We start from the raw sequence: 15,956 nt of genomic DNA on the forward strand, positions 1-15,956 counted from the left end.
TCTATCCACTATGTAAAAGGCTCAAGTCCGAGTGTAATGGAGTATCTCCATTTGCCTGGACAAGCGCAGCGGCGACAACACTCAAGAAACTCCACGCAATCCAGGACAAAGCAGCCCACTTGATCGGCACCCCTTCCACAAACATTCACTCCCTCCATCACTGATGCTCAGTGGCAGATCTACCACCCAGAAGTACTATTGCTGTAGATGTATGTGAATACCACCATCACTATCACCACCATTACCTACATCACCTGGGCTGCCCGGGTTCAAGAAGACAACTCACCACCACCCTCTCAAGGGCAATTAGGGATGGGCTATAGATGCTGGCTTATCTAGTGCCGCCCACATTGCAGAAATGAATTTTTAAAAAGCTGGAATACTTATTCAAAATTGCTAAAAGCAGATCTGTTCAGCAAGTGTCAAAATCTTCTAAGTGACTTCTAATAGATAATGACCACTTGCAAACGTGTTCATTTTTCAAAGTTTCAAAAAGCTGCTACGGGTATCTCACAGAATGACTTGGCAGGGGCAGAATTATAAATAAGCAGGGACGGCGAGAGAACAAGGGGGGGGGGGGCAACGAGAGCAGTGTGACAGCGATGGCGAGGGAAGTGTCTGAGGACCAGCTGTGATTGAATGGCAGGAGCTGGACTGCGTGGATTAAAAGCTGCAACAGTCCCCGAGGATCACACGCTATCCTCCCCTTTGGAGAGACACAGCTGACTGGTGCCGATTCAACCTGAGGGTCACCACACCACAGGCGAGGGACAAGGTTGAGAAAGCAAGGTTTTCATGGATAACTTCAGCTGGTACGGGAATCGAACCTGTGCCGTTGGCGTTGTTGCGCAATGCAAACCAGCTGTCCAGCCTAGTGAGCTAGCCAAGGCCGTCGCGAAATGGGGCCACTCTATTTCCCCCCACACTTCTTCATGTTGCTTCCAACAGGATTGGTGGGTCTTTAGGGTTGTGACCAATAAGGAGTTACCATCAGTAATGAAACAACTGCTGACTGTGCCATCGGATCTATTTTATTCCTCATTTCCTGGATGGTGTGAAGGAGAGGAAGAAAGGCTTGCATTTATATAACAAATTTGAGGTGCCCCAAAGCACCTTTAACAGTTGCTGCATATCTACCCCTTTGTCCATGTATTTGGTCAATGGTGCTAGTGCCTCCTTCTGCGGCTCGGCGTCACCATTTTTGTCCGATGTTGCTCCTACGAAGAGCCTTGGCCACACTACAGGTGCTAGATAAATGCAGGTGGAGCTGTTGTTGTCCTTTGGGCCTTCGTGACTGCGAGGACAGGAAATGGCGACCAGGCCACTGCCTGACCACAGCGGCGCACGGGTTTCATCAGGATTTCTCTCTGATTTCTACTCTGCTGCTCCTACTGCACATTGCCGCGTCCGAACCTCTCCTGTAAATCTCCACTTTGGAGCTTGGCTCTGTCCCATCACATCTGCCACTTTCAGTATGCCATCACTCTCCCATACACAACAACTGGCTGATCACAAAATGACTCAATATCGACTGAGCTGGGAATATTAAAAGATTAAATTGCATCTGGAAAGGGACTGTGAAGTGCACCTGAGACTTGTTCTTGTAATTGTTTTTCTTCTTGAGAAATGAAATCACATAATTCATTAATTGTTAACAACACAGCACTCCCTGGGCGAGGTGGCAGTTAATTTGCACATAGCAAGGCCCCACAAACAGCAGCGGGGTAATGACCAGTTGCATTACTTTTCAGTGATGTTGCTTAAGGGATAAATATTGACCAGGACACAAAGACGGACCTTCCCAGTTCTTCTCCCTCAAAAGAACGGCCATGGATTCTTTCCCCGATACCTGAGATACCCCAGATGGGGCCTCATTCCACCGTCTGTATCTGAACGACTGCATCTCCATTGCGGAATATCAACATCCTGGGGGTCGCCTTTGCCCAGAAACTCAATTGAACCAGTCGTATAAATGCAGTGGCTACAAGATCAGGTCAGAGGCTGGGAATTCTCTGGCGAGTCACTCAATTTGTGACTCCTCAAAGCCTGTCCACCATGGGCAAGGCACAAATCAGGGGCGAGATTTAATGCTCTCCATTTGCCTGGATGAGTGCTGCAACAGCAACACAAAAGAATCTCAACACCATCGAGGACAAAACATCCCGCTTGATTAACACCCCATCCACCAACTTAACCATTCACTCACTCCATTGCCAATGCACAGTGGCAGCGGTGTGTACACCTACAAGATGCCATGCAGTAATTTGCCATCATCTTCCAAATCCACAACCTCTAAAACCTGGAAGGACAAGGCCTCAGATGAACACCACCACTTGGACGTTCCTCTCCAAACCACACAACATCCTGATTTACAACAATATCACTAATCCATCACTGTCGTTGGATCAAGACCCTGGAACTCCCTCCCTAACAGCACAGTGGGTGTACCTACACCACATGGACTACAGCGGTTCAAGAAGGCACCACCTCTTTTTTTAAAAAATGTTTTTATTGGGGATTTTTCATATTATACAGGACAAAGGTAAGCATGAACATCCATTGAAAACAAACACAAATATTCATATACATTGGTTGACTTCCTTTCTTTACATCGGTTGTCTTTCATTATTTAAAATGGTTACAGCTTCTCGTTTTAGGTTCTCCAGTAGGTGTTTATTTCTAGCTGGTTCCCCTGCCTCCCTCTCCCATTTTCCTCCTGACGCCCGTCCCTTTCATGCCCTCTTCCCTCATCAGCTCTTATATCCTGTTTCTGTTGGAGTGATGCTGTGTATTTGGTTATTTGCTGAGCATGGCGGGCTCCATGCCTCTTTATTCCCCCCACCCCACTTCCCCCCTTCCCTCTCATTGTTGCACTGTGACTACCCTCTCCCTTCCTTTGGCTTATTGGCTGTTGGCTGCAAACAGGTCTTGGAATAACTGAGTGAATGGCTCCCACGTTTTGTGGAAGCCCTCTTCCGACCCTCGGATGGCGAATTTAATTTTCTCCATCTGGGGAAATTCCAATAGGTCTGCAGCTTTGGGTGGTATTGCTGATCGCCAGCCGAGCAGGATTCTCCGGTGACATAGACATAGAATTTACAGTGCAGAAGGAGGCCATTTGGCCCATCGAGTCTGCACCGGCTCTTGGAAAGAGCACCCTACCCAAGTTCAACACCTCCACCCTATCCCAATAACCCAGTAACCCCACCCAACACTAAGGGCAATTTTGGACACTAAGGGCAATTTATCATGGCCAATCCACCTAACTCGCACATCTTTGGACTGTGGGAGGAAACCGGAGCACCCGGAGGAAACCCACGCACACACGGGGAGGATGTGCAGACTCCACACAGACAGTGACCCGAGCCGGAATCGAACCTGGGACCCTGGAGCTGTGAAGCCATTGTGCTATCCACGACAGGAAGGCAAAGAGTTGTTCTGATAACCACTACCTTCTCAAGGGCAATTTGGGATGGGCTAACCAGCAACACCCACATGCCATGAATGAATAAAACATTCTCCATCCATCAGTATCCTGTCAGTAACTGCAGAGGAAATGTTGGCCTGGATTATATGCTGGGATGCGATTAGGTCACACAATCTTCTGTCTCAGAGGCAAGAGTGCTACCCAGTGCTTCCAATCATTATTAATAACTGACATCCTGGTGGTGAAACGTCCTATCTACAATTGATGTTGAATGGGTGGGAGTCAGGCATTCAGACCAAGGGATCGGCTGACTCAGGACCAGCATTTACAGTTCTTTCTCCTCCGCACCCCTGATACCAACACGGGGGCACATCTGGGCCGGGATTCTCTGACCCCTCGCCGGGTCAGAGAATCCTCGGGGGGAGGCGCGAATCCCGCCCCACCGCCCCAACGCCGGCTGCCCTATTCTCCGGCGCCATTTTTCGGGCAGCGGAGGATTCCCGCCACACCGGTTGGGAGCCGTTGGCAGCGCCCCCCCCCCCCGGCGATTCTCCGGGACCCGATGGGCCGAATGGCCGTCCAGTTTTGGCCAGTTCCGCCGGCGTGAATGAATCACCTCACGCACGGTGGGATCTGGCAGATGAGTAAGCGGGGGCGGGTCCTGGTGGGGGGGCGTGGGGGAATTTGACCCGGGGGGGGGGGCCCACGGTGGCCTGGCCCGCGATTGGGGCCTACCGATCCTGCAGATGGGCTGTTTCCATGGGGGCCTTCTTTCCTCCGCGCTGGTCATCTGTAGGGATCTGCCATATTGCCCGGGGGCCAGCACGGAGAAGAGAACCGCTGCACATGCGCGGAAATACACCGCCCGGTCCGCACATGCACAAAATCAGGCTGGTCGTTCTGCGCATGCGCGGGCTCGCATCGGCCCTTCGCCGCCTGCTGGAGCGGCACCAACCACTCCGGCGTCAAACTAGCCCCCGAAAACTTGGAGAATTCCTCACTTTCGGGCGCTGTTGACGCCGGAGTGGTTGGTGCCGTCTTTCCTGCCGGCATGTGGATTAGTCCCCGGAAGGGAGAATCCCACCCCAGGAGTCCGATCCCTGCAAAGCAGTTACTTCTGGAGAGATAGCATGATAAAATATGTATTTCTTTAGTATTTTTGGATTGTGCACTGCATGAGTCCGTCTTACCTCAAGCGAGGAGTTATTTTTTTTGTTGAAGTTGCTCAGTCTGGGGCCTCATATCAGGAAATTGCTGAAAATTTAAACTTGATGGTTTTCAAAAACGCCGTGAGCATCGATCAATGGTCACAATTCCTGCAAAGCGTTCGCTGAGGAGAGTGGCCAGCATTTCTGTCTCGCCTTCAACGGAGTTTTAAAAAATCAAGAAGCTTCACCGGGCCACCATGAGGCAAAATGTGACACAGAGACACATAGGAAGCTCTTAGGGCAGATGACCTCAGGCCGAGATGAATCATCCAGTTGAAACCTCTGGCTGAAGATTGTTGCGAATGCTTCAGCTGCATTGATGGGCAGGGCAGCATTGATGGGGATATTTGTGGAGTCTCCTCCCCAAGTGGGTAGATTAATTGTCCGCCAGCATTCACAACAATATGTGGCAGGACTGCAGAACTTAGACCTGCTTTATTGGATGTGGGATCGCTTAGCTTTGTCTATTACTTGCTGCTCATGCTGTTTGGCACACAAGTAGTCCTGTGTTGAAGGTCCACCAGGTTGACATCTCATTTTTCAGTATGCCTGGTGTTGTTCCTGGCATGCTCTCCTGCACTCCCTATTGAACTAGAGTTGATCCCCTGGCTTGGTGGTAATGGTAGAGTGGGGGATATGAGGGACCATGAGGTTAGATTGAGTTAAGTACAATTCTGCTGCTGCTGATGGCCCACAGCACCTCATGGATGCCCAGTCTTGAGCTGCTGGATCTGTTTGAAATCTGTCTCATTTAACAAGATGGATGGTATCCTCAATGTGAAGACAGGACTTTGTCTCCACAAGCACTGTGCCGTGGTCACTCCTACCGATATGAAAATGAAAATCGCTTATTGTCACAAGTAGGCTTCAATGAAGTTACTGTGAAAAGCCCCTAGTCGCCACATTCTGGCACCTGTCCGGGGAGGCTGGTACGGGAATCGAACCGTGCTGCTGGCCTGCTTGGTCTGCTTTAGAAGCCAGCGATTTAGCCTTGTGAGCTAAACCAGCCCCTCATGGGCAGTTCCGCCGGCGTGAATGAATCACCTCACGCACGGTGGGATCTGGCAGGTGAGTATGCGGGGGAGCATTGTCATGGGCATACGTATCTCCAACAGGCGGGTTGGTGAGGGTGAAGTCAAGTATGTTTTTCTGTCTTGTTGTTTCCCTCACCACCTGCTGCAGTCACAGTCCAGCAGCGATGTCCTTTAGGAGTCAGTTAAATTGGACCGCTGTGCTGCGGAGCCATACTTGGTGATGGGTATTGAATTTCCTCCAACCTTGCCACCTTCAGCGCTTCCTGCAAATGGTGTTCAACATGGAGGAGTACTGATTCATCATTTGAGGGGCGGGAGCAGTACATGGTGATCAGGATGAGGTTTTGTTTCCCACATTTGACCTGGAGTCACGAGACTTCACGGATTCCAGAGTCGACGTTGAGGACTCCCAGGGCAACTCCCTCCCACTGTGCTGCCACCTCTGCTGGACTTGTCCTGCCGATGAGACAGGACACACTGAGGGATGGTGAGGTTCGATTGAGATTGCAGAGGTCGGGGGGGTGATGAGGCCATGGAGAGATTTGATTTCAAAGTTGAGATTCTCGAATTTGAAGCACTGGGCCGGGTTCCAACGTAGGTCAGCGAGCACAGGGGGTGATGGGTGAATGGGACTTGAGGCGCGTTTATGACCTGGGCAACAGAGTTGTGGATGAGCTGAAGTTGATATCGCGTGGAAAATGAGAAGCCAGCAATTATCGGGTCGCGTGACAAAGGAATGGATCGACCGTTTCAACAGCAGCTGGGCTCGCCGAGAGCAGATCCGGGCGGTGCCACAGAGGCGGACGTGGACAAGCCTTGGAGCTGGAGCAGATGTGCGGTCGTGAATTCATCTCGGGTTCAGGCAGGGGTCACGGTTTGCAGACCGTCGGGTTCAGCCTCAGACAACGCAGGCCAGAAAGGAGGACGGAGCGAGCGGAGTTTGTGACAGGGAGAAACTTGGCTGAGAAAACGGAAGAGCGACTAAAACGTTGACGCGAAGGAGGAGAAATTGCCAGTGTGATTTATTGATATATTAGTCGTCAGCTCATTTCCTCGAACCAGTATAGGTCTCACTTTGACGATTGGGATGGATCGGAATGGCTGCCAGCCATAATGTACCCAGCTGGCAAGTGTGATTTCCCTTGACAGCAAATCTCCAGATTGGCTCTTGGTTTGCCTCATAGTCTTGGCTGCCTTCCCTTCTCCTCCCTCCCCATCCCCCCCCCCACCACCCCACTCAACGGCAGCCCACATCACCACCGTCACCCCTCCCCCCACTGCCACCACTCTTCTGTGCCTTTAATTGAGCCAATCTGGTAGCTACCGTGATCCAATTGAAACATATATGATCCAGAGGGTGCTTGACAGGGTAGATGCAGAGAGCCTGTTTTCTCTTGTGGGGGTGTGGGGGGGATTGAGGAGAAAATAAGGGGTCTCCCATTCGTGTAGGAAATGAGGAGAAATTTCTTCCCTCAGAGGTTTGTTTGTGTCCAGAATTCTCTCCCGCAGAGGCTGGGGGCGCTGAATATATTTAAGGATGAGTTAGACAGATTTACAATGGGGGTCAAAGAGGGGAAAGCAGGGAAGGAGCAGGCTCGAGGGGCTGAGTGGCCTTCTCCTACTCCCGATTCTTGTGATCCCGCGTGCTTACTTCCCGTCAGTGACATCACAGGTATCCGAGCGACCATGGCGACTCGGCCCTGAGGCTGAGGAAGACAGATCAGAAACTTCAATCTGAAAATCGATGAGGTTAACCCGCGGGCGGGCAATCGCACAAGCGAAACTGTGCGAACGCGGGACAGCAGGTTTAACACGATGGGGGCGAACGACTGGAAATAAGAAGAGAAAATGCTGGGAACGCTCAGCAGGGAAGACAGAGTTCCTGGAGAGAGAGGCAGGTTGCCCCTGTCAACGACCCGATTTCCGGCAGCAGAGGCAGCTCACGATTGACCGCCGGCGAGATCAGAAGGTCAATGTCTACGGCATTTTGCAAGGCACGTAATTCCCTCATGTGGGGGGTGGGTGGGGGTAGGGGGGGCGGTTTGGGGTTGGGGGGGAGGGGGGAATCGCCTTCCGAGGGACCGGATGATCCTGCCAGCGGAAGGCCTGGAAAATCCCACCCCATGTTTCACTAGGGCAGCACGGTAGCATAGCGGTTAGCACGATTGCTTCACAGCTCCGGGTGCAGGTTAGGTGGATTGGCCTACGTGTCCAAACATTTGGGTGGAGTTGCCGGGTTACAGGGATAGGTTGGAGGTGTGGGCTTAAGTGGGGTGCTCTTTCCAAGGGCTGGTGCAGACTCGATAGGCTGAATGGCCTCCTTCTGCACTGTAAATTCTATCTATCTATTAACAAAATTGGGTATTTATTTTGTACTTTTTCTTTGATAAAAATATTGGGGATGGGGTTGGGGGGTGGGGGGGGGGGGGGGGGGGGGGGAGGCCAGGTTGTGTCGCCGACAGGCGAGATTCATTCAATTGTCAATAATTGGGACTTCGGCAGGCAGTGGACCTGGAAGATAAATCAATCTTGGGAATGTGGTGGGCGTGGGGGCTGGAGATTGTGCATTGAAACGTCCAGGAATATACAACGTTGGGCAGCCTGTAGCACAAGGAGAATTATCGAAAGGTCAGCTGCCGCCCCCCCTCCTCCTCCCACCACAGTTACCAATTCAGTCGACACAGGTGAGGTAGTGGCAGCTGTAAGCTGCAGGAAAAGTTCCTGGGAGAATGAGGCCATTAGTCGGAGGAGATCATTTTCCTGGAGCTCTGGCTCCATCTGGTGGGACACAGCTTGCACTGCATGGCTCATTGAGTTAATCTTCCAGACCTTCCAAAGGCAATTCTCCCCCCCACCCAGCCCTCCCCGGCTCACCATGGCGGGACCAGCAAACCATGCAAAATGCTGTGGATGGTCCCGCTTGTGGGTGGGGGGGGGGGGGGGGGGAGGTCAAGTGTTGTATGTACCTTTATTTTTCAGTTCTATTCGGTCTCAAGATGTGATCATTACTGAGGCCAACATTTATCGACCCTTGAGAATCATAGAATTTACAGTGCAGAAGGAGGCTATTCGGCCCATCAAGACTGCACGGGCTCTTGGAAAGAGCACCCTACTTAAGCCCACACCTCCATCCTATCCCTGTAACCCAGCAACCCCATCTAACCCGAGGGCAATTCAGCATGGCCAATCCACCTAACCTGCACATCTTTGGACTGTGGGAGGAAACCGGAGCACCCGGAGGAAACCCACGCACACACGGGGAGAACATGCAGACTCCACACAGTGACCCAAGCCGGGAATCGAAGCTGGGACCCTGGCGCTGTGAAGCAATCGTGCTAACCGCTATGCTACTGTGCTGCCCTAGTGAAACAGTCCGGGGAGGCTGGTACAGGAATCGAACCGTGCTGTTGGCCTGCTTTAAAAGCCAGCGATTTAGCCCAGTGAGCTAAACCAGCCCCTAAAATTTGTGTGGCGGGAGAGTAGTCTGAATTGAGTTGTGAGACTTATTTTACCTCAACCTCACACATTGAGCTCACCAAGCCAGCCAGAAGCCATTTCTATGCCAGACAACAACTGCATCCACAATCCTGGAATTGTTTCTTCTGTTCACTGTTACTGCCTGAACCATATAAACAGCCATAGGGGCTGTTTAGCACACTGGGCTAAATCACTGGCTTTGAAAGCAGACAAGCAGCATGGTTCAATTCCCATAACAGCCTCCCCAAACAGGCGCCGGAACATGGCGACTAGGGGCTTTTCACAGTAATGTCATTGAAGTCTACTCGTGACAATAAGTGATTTTCATTTTTTTCATTTCATATTCCTGGTAACTTCCTCACCTGCATCAGGTGACACCCTGCAAGGGCAGTGATTGGCTTTTATCTCAGACCTTCCCCAAGGTACTGGCAACGAGTGATTTGCACTCAGCATGTGACCTCTACAGTGAGCTTCCTACCACAGGCACTCCCTTGCCTTGAATGCTGGGAGTGAACAGTTGCGATCTTTACCTGTGCGTGACTTCCTACCTATGCGTAACTAGCTAAGGCTGGGTGTGGTCACTTTAAGAGAGAAACTGAAGTGAGGCTTGCACTGTAAGCAAGGCAGCAGACATGTCGGGCGGGATTCTGTGATCCTGAGGCTAAGTGTTGACGCCTTCGGAAACGCCGTCGCGTTTCTCGACGGCGTCAACACGGCCTCAGGATCACCAATTCTGGCTCCTATACGGGGCCAACATGGCAATGGAGCGATCCACGCCGCTCCAGCTGCTGATCCTGTCATGAACTGGGCGCTGTGGGATCCGCGCATGCGCATGCGCAGTGGCACCAGCGCCAATGCGCACATGCCGGCCCCTGTAGCCCTGCGCCATGTTGCGTCAGGGCTGGCACGTTGAAGGGAGCCACTGCGCATGCAGAAAGGAAGCCCCCAGCCAGAGAGGCTGGCCCGCCCATCGGTGGGCCCCGACCGCGGGCCAGGCCACATCGGAGGCTTCCCCTGGGGTCAGACTCCCCCCTCCCCCTCCAGAGGCCGCCCCTCAACCCTTACGCCGGGGGGCCCAGTAGAGCGGCCCCCGACCGGCGCCGTGCCACTCACACCGATGCCAATGGCGCCGATTCTCCGCTCTGCAGAGAATCACGTGCCGGCGGCGGGGCGGCGTGGCGCAATTCGCGCCGGTCACTGGGATTCTCCGGCCCGGGCTGAGAGAATCCCGCCCAAAGCTTCTGCACAATGTGGCGACTCGGAGCTTTTCACAGTAACTTCATTTGAAGCCTACTCGTGACAATAAGCAATTTTCATTCATTTCGTTTTCAACCTGGAGTGTGTGATCTCTGCATATCTCCAAGGCATAATGTACCACAGAGGGGCAGTGGAGGGGGAATGGAAGTGGACAGCAGGGGAAGAGGGCTCTTTTGCTGTTAATACAACTGATAAAAACAATTAAAAGGTCGTAAGACCATAGGAACTGGAATAGACCATTTAGCTTGTCAATGTGCTGGCAGAAAGCGACCCCATTGCCTCTTCATCCTGTGCCTCCAAGCTTTCAGCCCTGAACCCTGAGGATCCATCCCATTTCTTGACTTTAAACTATTTTGGGTATCTCCAACTAATTAAATTAAAGTAAACAAATCATAGAATCCCGACAGTGCAGAAGGAGGCTGTTGAGCCCATCGAGTCTGCACTGACCCACCAATGAGCACTCTGCCCATTTACAGGTCTCCACCCCTATCGATCCTCTGTGGTGATCCACCACTGTGTAATTGTGTGTGTGCCTGTATTAGGGGATGTACAGCAGTACCTGTATTACAGGTTTGCCGGTAGCCCCTGCCGGCTAGCTCCGCCCACAGGGAGCCGTATAAATATGTATGAGATCTCCTGAGCTGCCATTCTACCAGCTGCAGTCGAAGGATAAACATCTCACGGTAATAAAGCCTCTCTTGTACTGATTCAAGTCTTTGTGTGCAATTGATAGCGGATCAATTTATTACCGTGAGATTTTCCGCATCAAGGACATCAGAATAAAACCTGATCGCTTGCAGCTGGATCCGCAATCGCCAAACGCCAGAAAAGACTTTAACCACTGGCTGGCTTGCTTCGAGGCCTACATCACCTCAGCGGACCCCGCACCGTCGGAAGCTCAGAAAATTCAACTCCTCTACTCAAGGTTGAGCTCCAGCGTGTTCCCGCTGATACAGGATGCGCCAAATTACGCACGCGCCATGGAACTCCTTAATGAAAATTACGTCCAGAAGATGAACACTCTGTTTGCGATGCATGTACACGCCACTCGCGTACAACTACCTGGTGAGTCGATTGAAGACTTCTGGCGGGCCCTTATCCCTCTAGTACGGGACTGTGACTGTCAGGCCGTCACGGCCACGGAACATTCCAATCTCCTCATGCGTGATGCATTTGTGACGGGGATTGCATCGGACCCCATCTGGCAACGACTGCTGGAAGGGGCCGCGCTCGACCTAACGGCAACAAAGACTTTAGCGCTCTCCATGACGGTCGCTTCTCGTAATGTACAGTCCTACCCCACTCGCCACGCAGCCCACCCATCCTACCCCTCGTGGACCCCGCAAACCGACCCCCCCCCGACTGGGGCCGCCTCCGCGCAATATGCCTGCGCTGCTCGCCGCACCGCGCACTCTGGGGGTCCCCGCTGCTACTTCTGCGGCCAACAGAAGCACCCCCGCCAGTGCTGCCCGGCCCGCGCCGCCACCTGTAAAACCTGTGGCTACAAGGGCCATTTTGCAGCGGAGTGTCAGGCCCGCGCAGTTGCCGCTATCGCGCCCGACCTCTCTCCCTTCCCTCAGCCGATCGCGCAATGGGCGCCACCATCCTCTGCTCCCGGGGCCATGTGCGACCAGTGGGCGCCGCCATCTTCCCCCCCCCCAGGTCCACGTGTGGCCAGCGGGCGCCGCCATCTGGCCCTGCCCCCACAACGTGCACACCATGGGCACCGCCATCTTGCCCCGCGCCCGCAACGTGCACTGCATGGGCGCCGCCATCTTCTCCCTCACAGGTACTTCAGACGCTGCCATTTTGTCCTCCCCTCGGGACTGGTCGGACTCCTCGGACGATCGCCCGCTGCTCGCCTCCACGACGCTCAACCAGTCCCGTCCTCACAACCTGGCTACTGCTTCGACGACGGTGCTCATCAATGGCCATGCGACCTACTGCCTCCTAGACTCCGGGAGCACCGATAGCTTCATCCAACCGGACACGGTAAGGTGCTGCTCCCTCGCGGTCCATCCCACCAACGAGCGGATCTTCCTGGCCTCCGGATCCCACTCTGTCCCGATCCGGGGCTTCTGTCTGGTCAACCTCACCGTACAAGGCGTTGAATTCTGCGGTTCTGCCTGTACATTCTCCCAACCTCTGTGCATCACTTTTACTGGGCCTGGATTTCCAATGTAACCTCCAGAGCCTCACCCTCAAATTCGGCGGCCCCCACCCCCACTCACCGTTTGCGGCCTCACGACCCTCAAGGTTAACCCTCCCTCCCTCTTTGCCAATCTGACTGCAGATTGCAAGCCCGTTGCCACCAGGAGCAGACGGTACAGCGCCCAGGACAAGACCATCATCAGGTCCGAAGTCCAGCGGCTGCTTCGGGAGGGTATTATCGAGGCCAGCAACAGTCCCTGGAGAACCCAAGTGGTGGTGGTTAAGACTGGGGAGATACACAGGATGGTCGTGGACTACAGCCAGACCATCAATCAGTACATGCAGCTCGACGCGTACCCCCTCCCTCGCATATCTGATATGGTCAATCAGATTGCACAGTACCGGGTCTTCTCAAAGATCAACCTGAAATCCGCCTACCACCAGCTCCCTATCCGTAAATCAGACCGTCCCTACACTGCCTTCGAGGCGGACGGTCGCCTCTATCAATTTCTTAGGGTTCCCTTCGGCGTCACTAACGGGGTCTTGGTATTTCAAAGGGAAATGGACCGAATGGTTGACCGGTACAGACTGCGGGCCACGTTACCGTACTTAGACAATGTCACCATCTGCGGCCATGACCAGCAGGACCATGACGCCAACCTTTCCAAATTTCTCCACACCGCATCTCTCCTCAACCTCACTTATAACAAAGAGAAGTGCGTATTCAGCACAAACCGCTTAGCCATCCTCGGCTACATAGTTCAAAATGGACTACTGGGGCCCGATCCGGACCGCATGCGCCCCCTCATGGAGCTACCCCTCCCCCACTGCCCCAAGGCTCTCAAACGCTGTCTGGGGTTCTTCTCCTACTACGCCCAGTGAGTCCCACAATACGCGGACAAGGCCCGCCCACTCATACAGTCCACTCAATTTCCCCTCTCGGCCGAGGCACAACAGGCCTTCGCCCGTATTCGCTCTGACATAGCCAAGGCCGGGATGCACGCAGTAGATGAGACACTGCCCTTCCAAGTAGAAAGCGATGCTTCAGATGTCGCCCTTGCCGCCACGCTGAATCAGGCAGGCAGACCCGTGGCATTCTTTTCCCGCACCCTCCATGCCTCTGAAATCTGACATTCATCTGTTGAAAAGGAGGCCCAGGCAATCATTGAAGCGGTGCGGCACTGGAGGCATTACCTGGCCGGCAGGAGGTTCACCCTCCTCACTGACCAACGGTCGGTAGCCTTCATGTTTAACAACACGCAGCGGGGCAAGATCAAAAACGATAAAATCTTGCGGTGGAGAATCGAGCTCTCCACCTATAATTACGAGATCTTGTATCGCCCCGGCAAGCTCAACGAGCCCCCAGACGCCCTCTCCCAAGGTGCATGTGCCAGCACACAAGTGGATCAGCTCCGTGCCCTGCACGACAGCTTTGCCATCCGGGGGTCACTCGGTTGTACCATCTAATCAAAGCCCTCAATCTGCCCTACTCCGTCGAGGAAGTACGGACAGTCACCAGAGACTGCCAGATCTGTGCGGAGTGCAAGCCGCACTTCTACCGGCCAGAACGCGCATGCCTGTGAAAGCGTCCCGCCCCTTTGAACGCCTCAGCGTGGATTTCAAAGGGCCCCTCCCCTCCACCGACCACAACACCTACATCCTTAGTGTGGTCGATGAATTCTCTAGGTTCCCCTTCGCCATCCCATGCCCGGATATGACGTCTGCCACTGTCATCAAGGCCCTCGATTCCATATTCGCTCTGTTCGGTTTCCCCGACTATATCCACAATGACAGGGGATCCTCATTCATGAGTGATGAGCTGCGTCAGTTCCTGCTCAGCAGGAGTATCGCCTCCAGCAGGACGACCAGCTACAACGCCCGGGGAAACGGGCAGGTAGAGAGGGAGAACGGGACGGTATGGAGAGCCGTCCAGCTGGCCCTACGGTCCAGGATCCTCCCAGCCGCTCGCCGGCAACAGGTCATCCCGGATGCATTGCACTCCATCCGGTCTCTACTGTGCACTGCCACAAATAACACGCCGCATGAACGTGTTTTTAGCTTCTCTAGGAAGTCTACATCCGGGGGTGTCGCTCCCAACTTGGCTCGCAGCTCCAGGGCCGGTCCTACTGCGTAGGCATGTCAGACTCCACAAGGTGGACCCGCTGGTGGACAGGGTAAGCCTGCCCCACGCTAACCCCCAGTATGGCTACGTGGAGTTCCCCGACGGCCGCCAGGATACAGTCTCGCTCAGGGACCTGGCTCCCTCGGGTGCCGATCCCACTCCCACACACCTCCCCACCCACGTGCCAGTCTCCCCTCCCCCGGCGCTTCCAGTATCAGCCCCACCAGGTCCATCCCTCTTTCCCCTGCCTACACTAGAGGACATGGAAGATTTCAGCACGCTCCCGGAGTCATCCAGCCACTGGCCAGCACCAACACCGCCAGCACCGATGCCGTCGACGCCGACACCGCCTGTACAGACGTTGCCACCACCGCTGCGTCGCTCTCAACGAACCGTCAGACCACCGGTCAGACTCAACCTCTGACGGGCACCGGGGTGCAAGATGGACACTTAATTTGTTTCCCCTTGCCTCTGTAAATAATTCACGGATTATGTATATAGTTCCACATCACGCCCGCCGGACTCATTTTTAACAGGGGGTGAATGTGGTGATCCACCACTGTGTAATTGTGTGTGTGCCAGTATTAGGGGATATACAGCAGTACCTGTATTACAGGTTTGTCGGTAGCCCCTGCCGGCTAGCTCCGCCCACAGGGAGCCGTATAAATATGTATGAGAACTCCTGAGCTGCCATTCTACCAGCTGCAGTCGAAGGATAAACATCTCACGGTAATAAAGCCTCTCTTGTACCGTTTCGAGTCTTTAAGTGCAATTGATAGTGCATCATCCTCATAATCCCATAACCTAACCTGCTGACCCCTGGACAATAGGGGGCAATTTAGCATGGTCAATCCACCGCTCCCCCCGCAAGTCGTTGGACAATTGAGGGATAAATTAAAAGGGGCCGCTCATTAAAGGGGCACTGCCCGAAACAAAAAACAAAGAGCAGCTGAGATATTAAAACAAGTCAAATCAAAATGTGATTGAAAGGGTCAATAAAGTGACGGTGTTGGGATGAGTCATCGCACATCAGGTGGCTCCCCTCCATATGACAGAGAAATCGGCACTTTTGGCCACATTTAGTTCACAAAATTGGACCTAAACATCCCCTCATCCTCAACATTAGCACGGATGAGAATAATACCAGGAAGCAGCAGCTTGAGAGGCTGCAGGGGCACAAGGAATTGCGGCAAAGAACAGAAAGTGGGTCGGTGGACCCATGAGGCGAGGGGTCCCCGGCCCCCTCTTCCCGGAGGTCGCGATCAAGAGGTTGGCGGTGC

The sequence above is a fragment of the Scyliorhinus canicula genome, chromosome 3 (assembly GCF_902713615.1).
Source record: "Scyliorhinus canicula chromosome 3, sScyCan1.1, whole genome shotgun sequence".
Classification (NCBI taxonomy): Eukaryota; Metazoa; Chordata; class Chondrichthyes; order Carcharhiniformes; family Scyliorhinidae; genus Scyliorhinus; species Scyliorhinus canicula.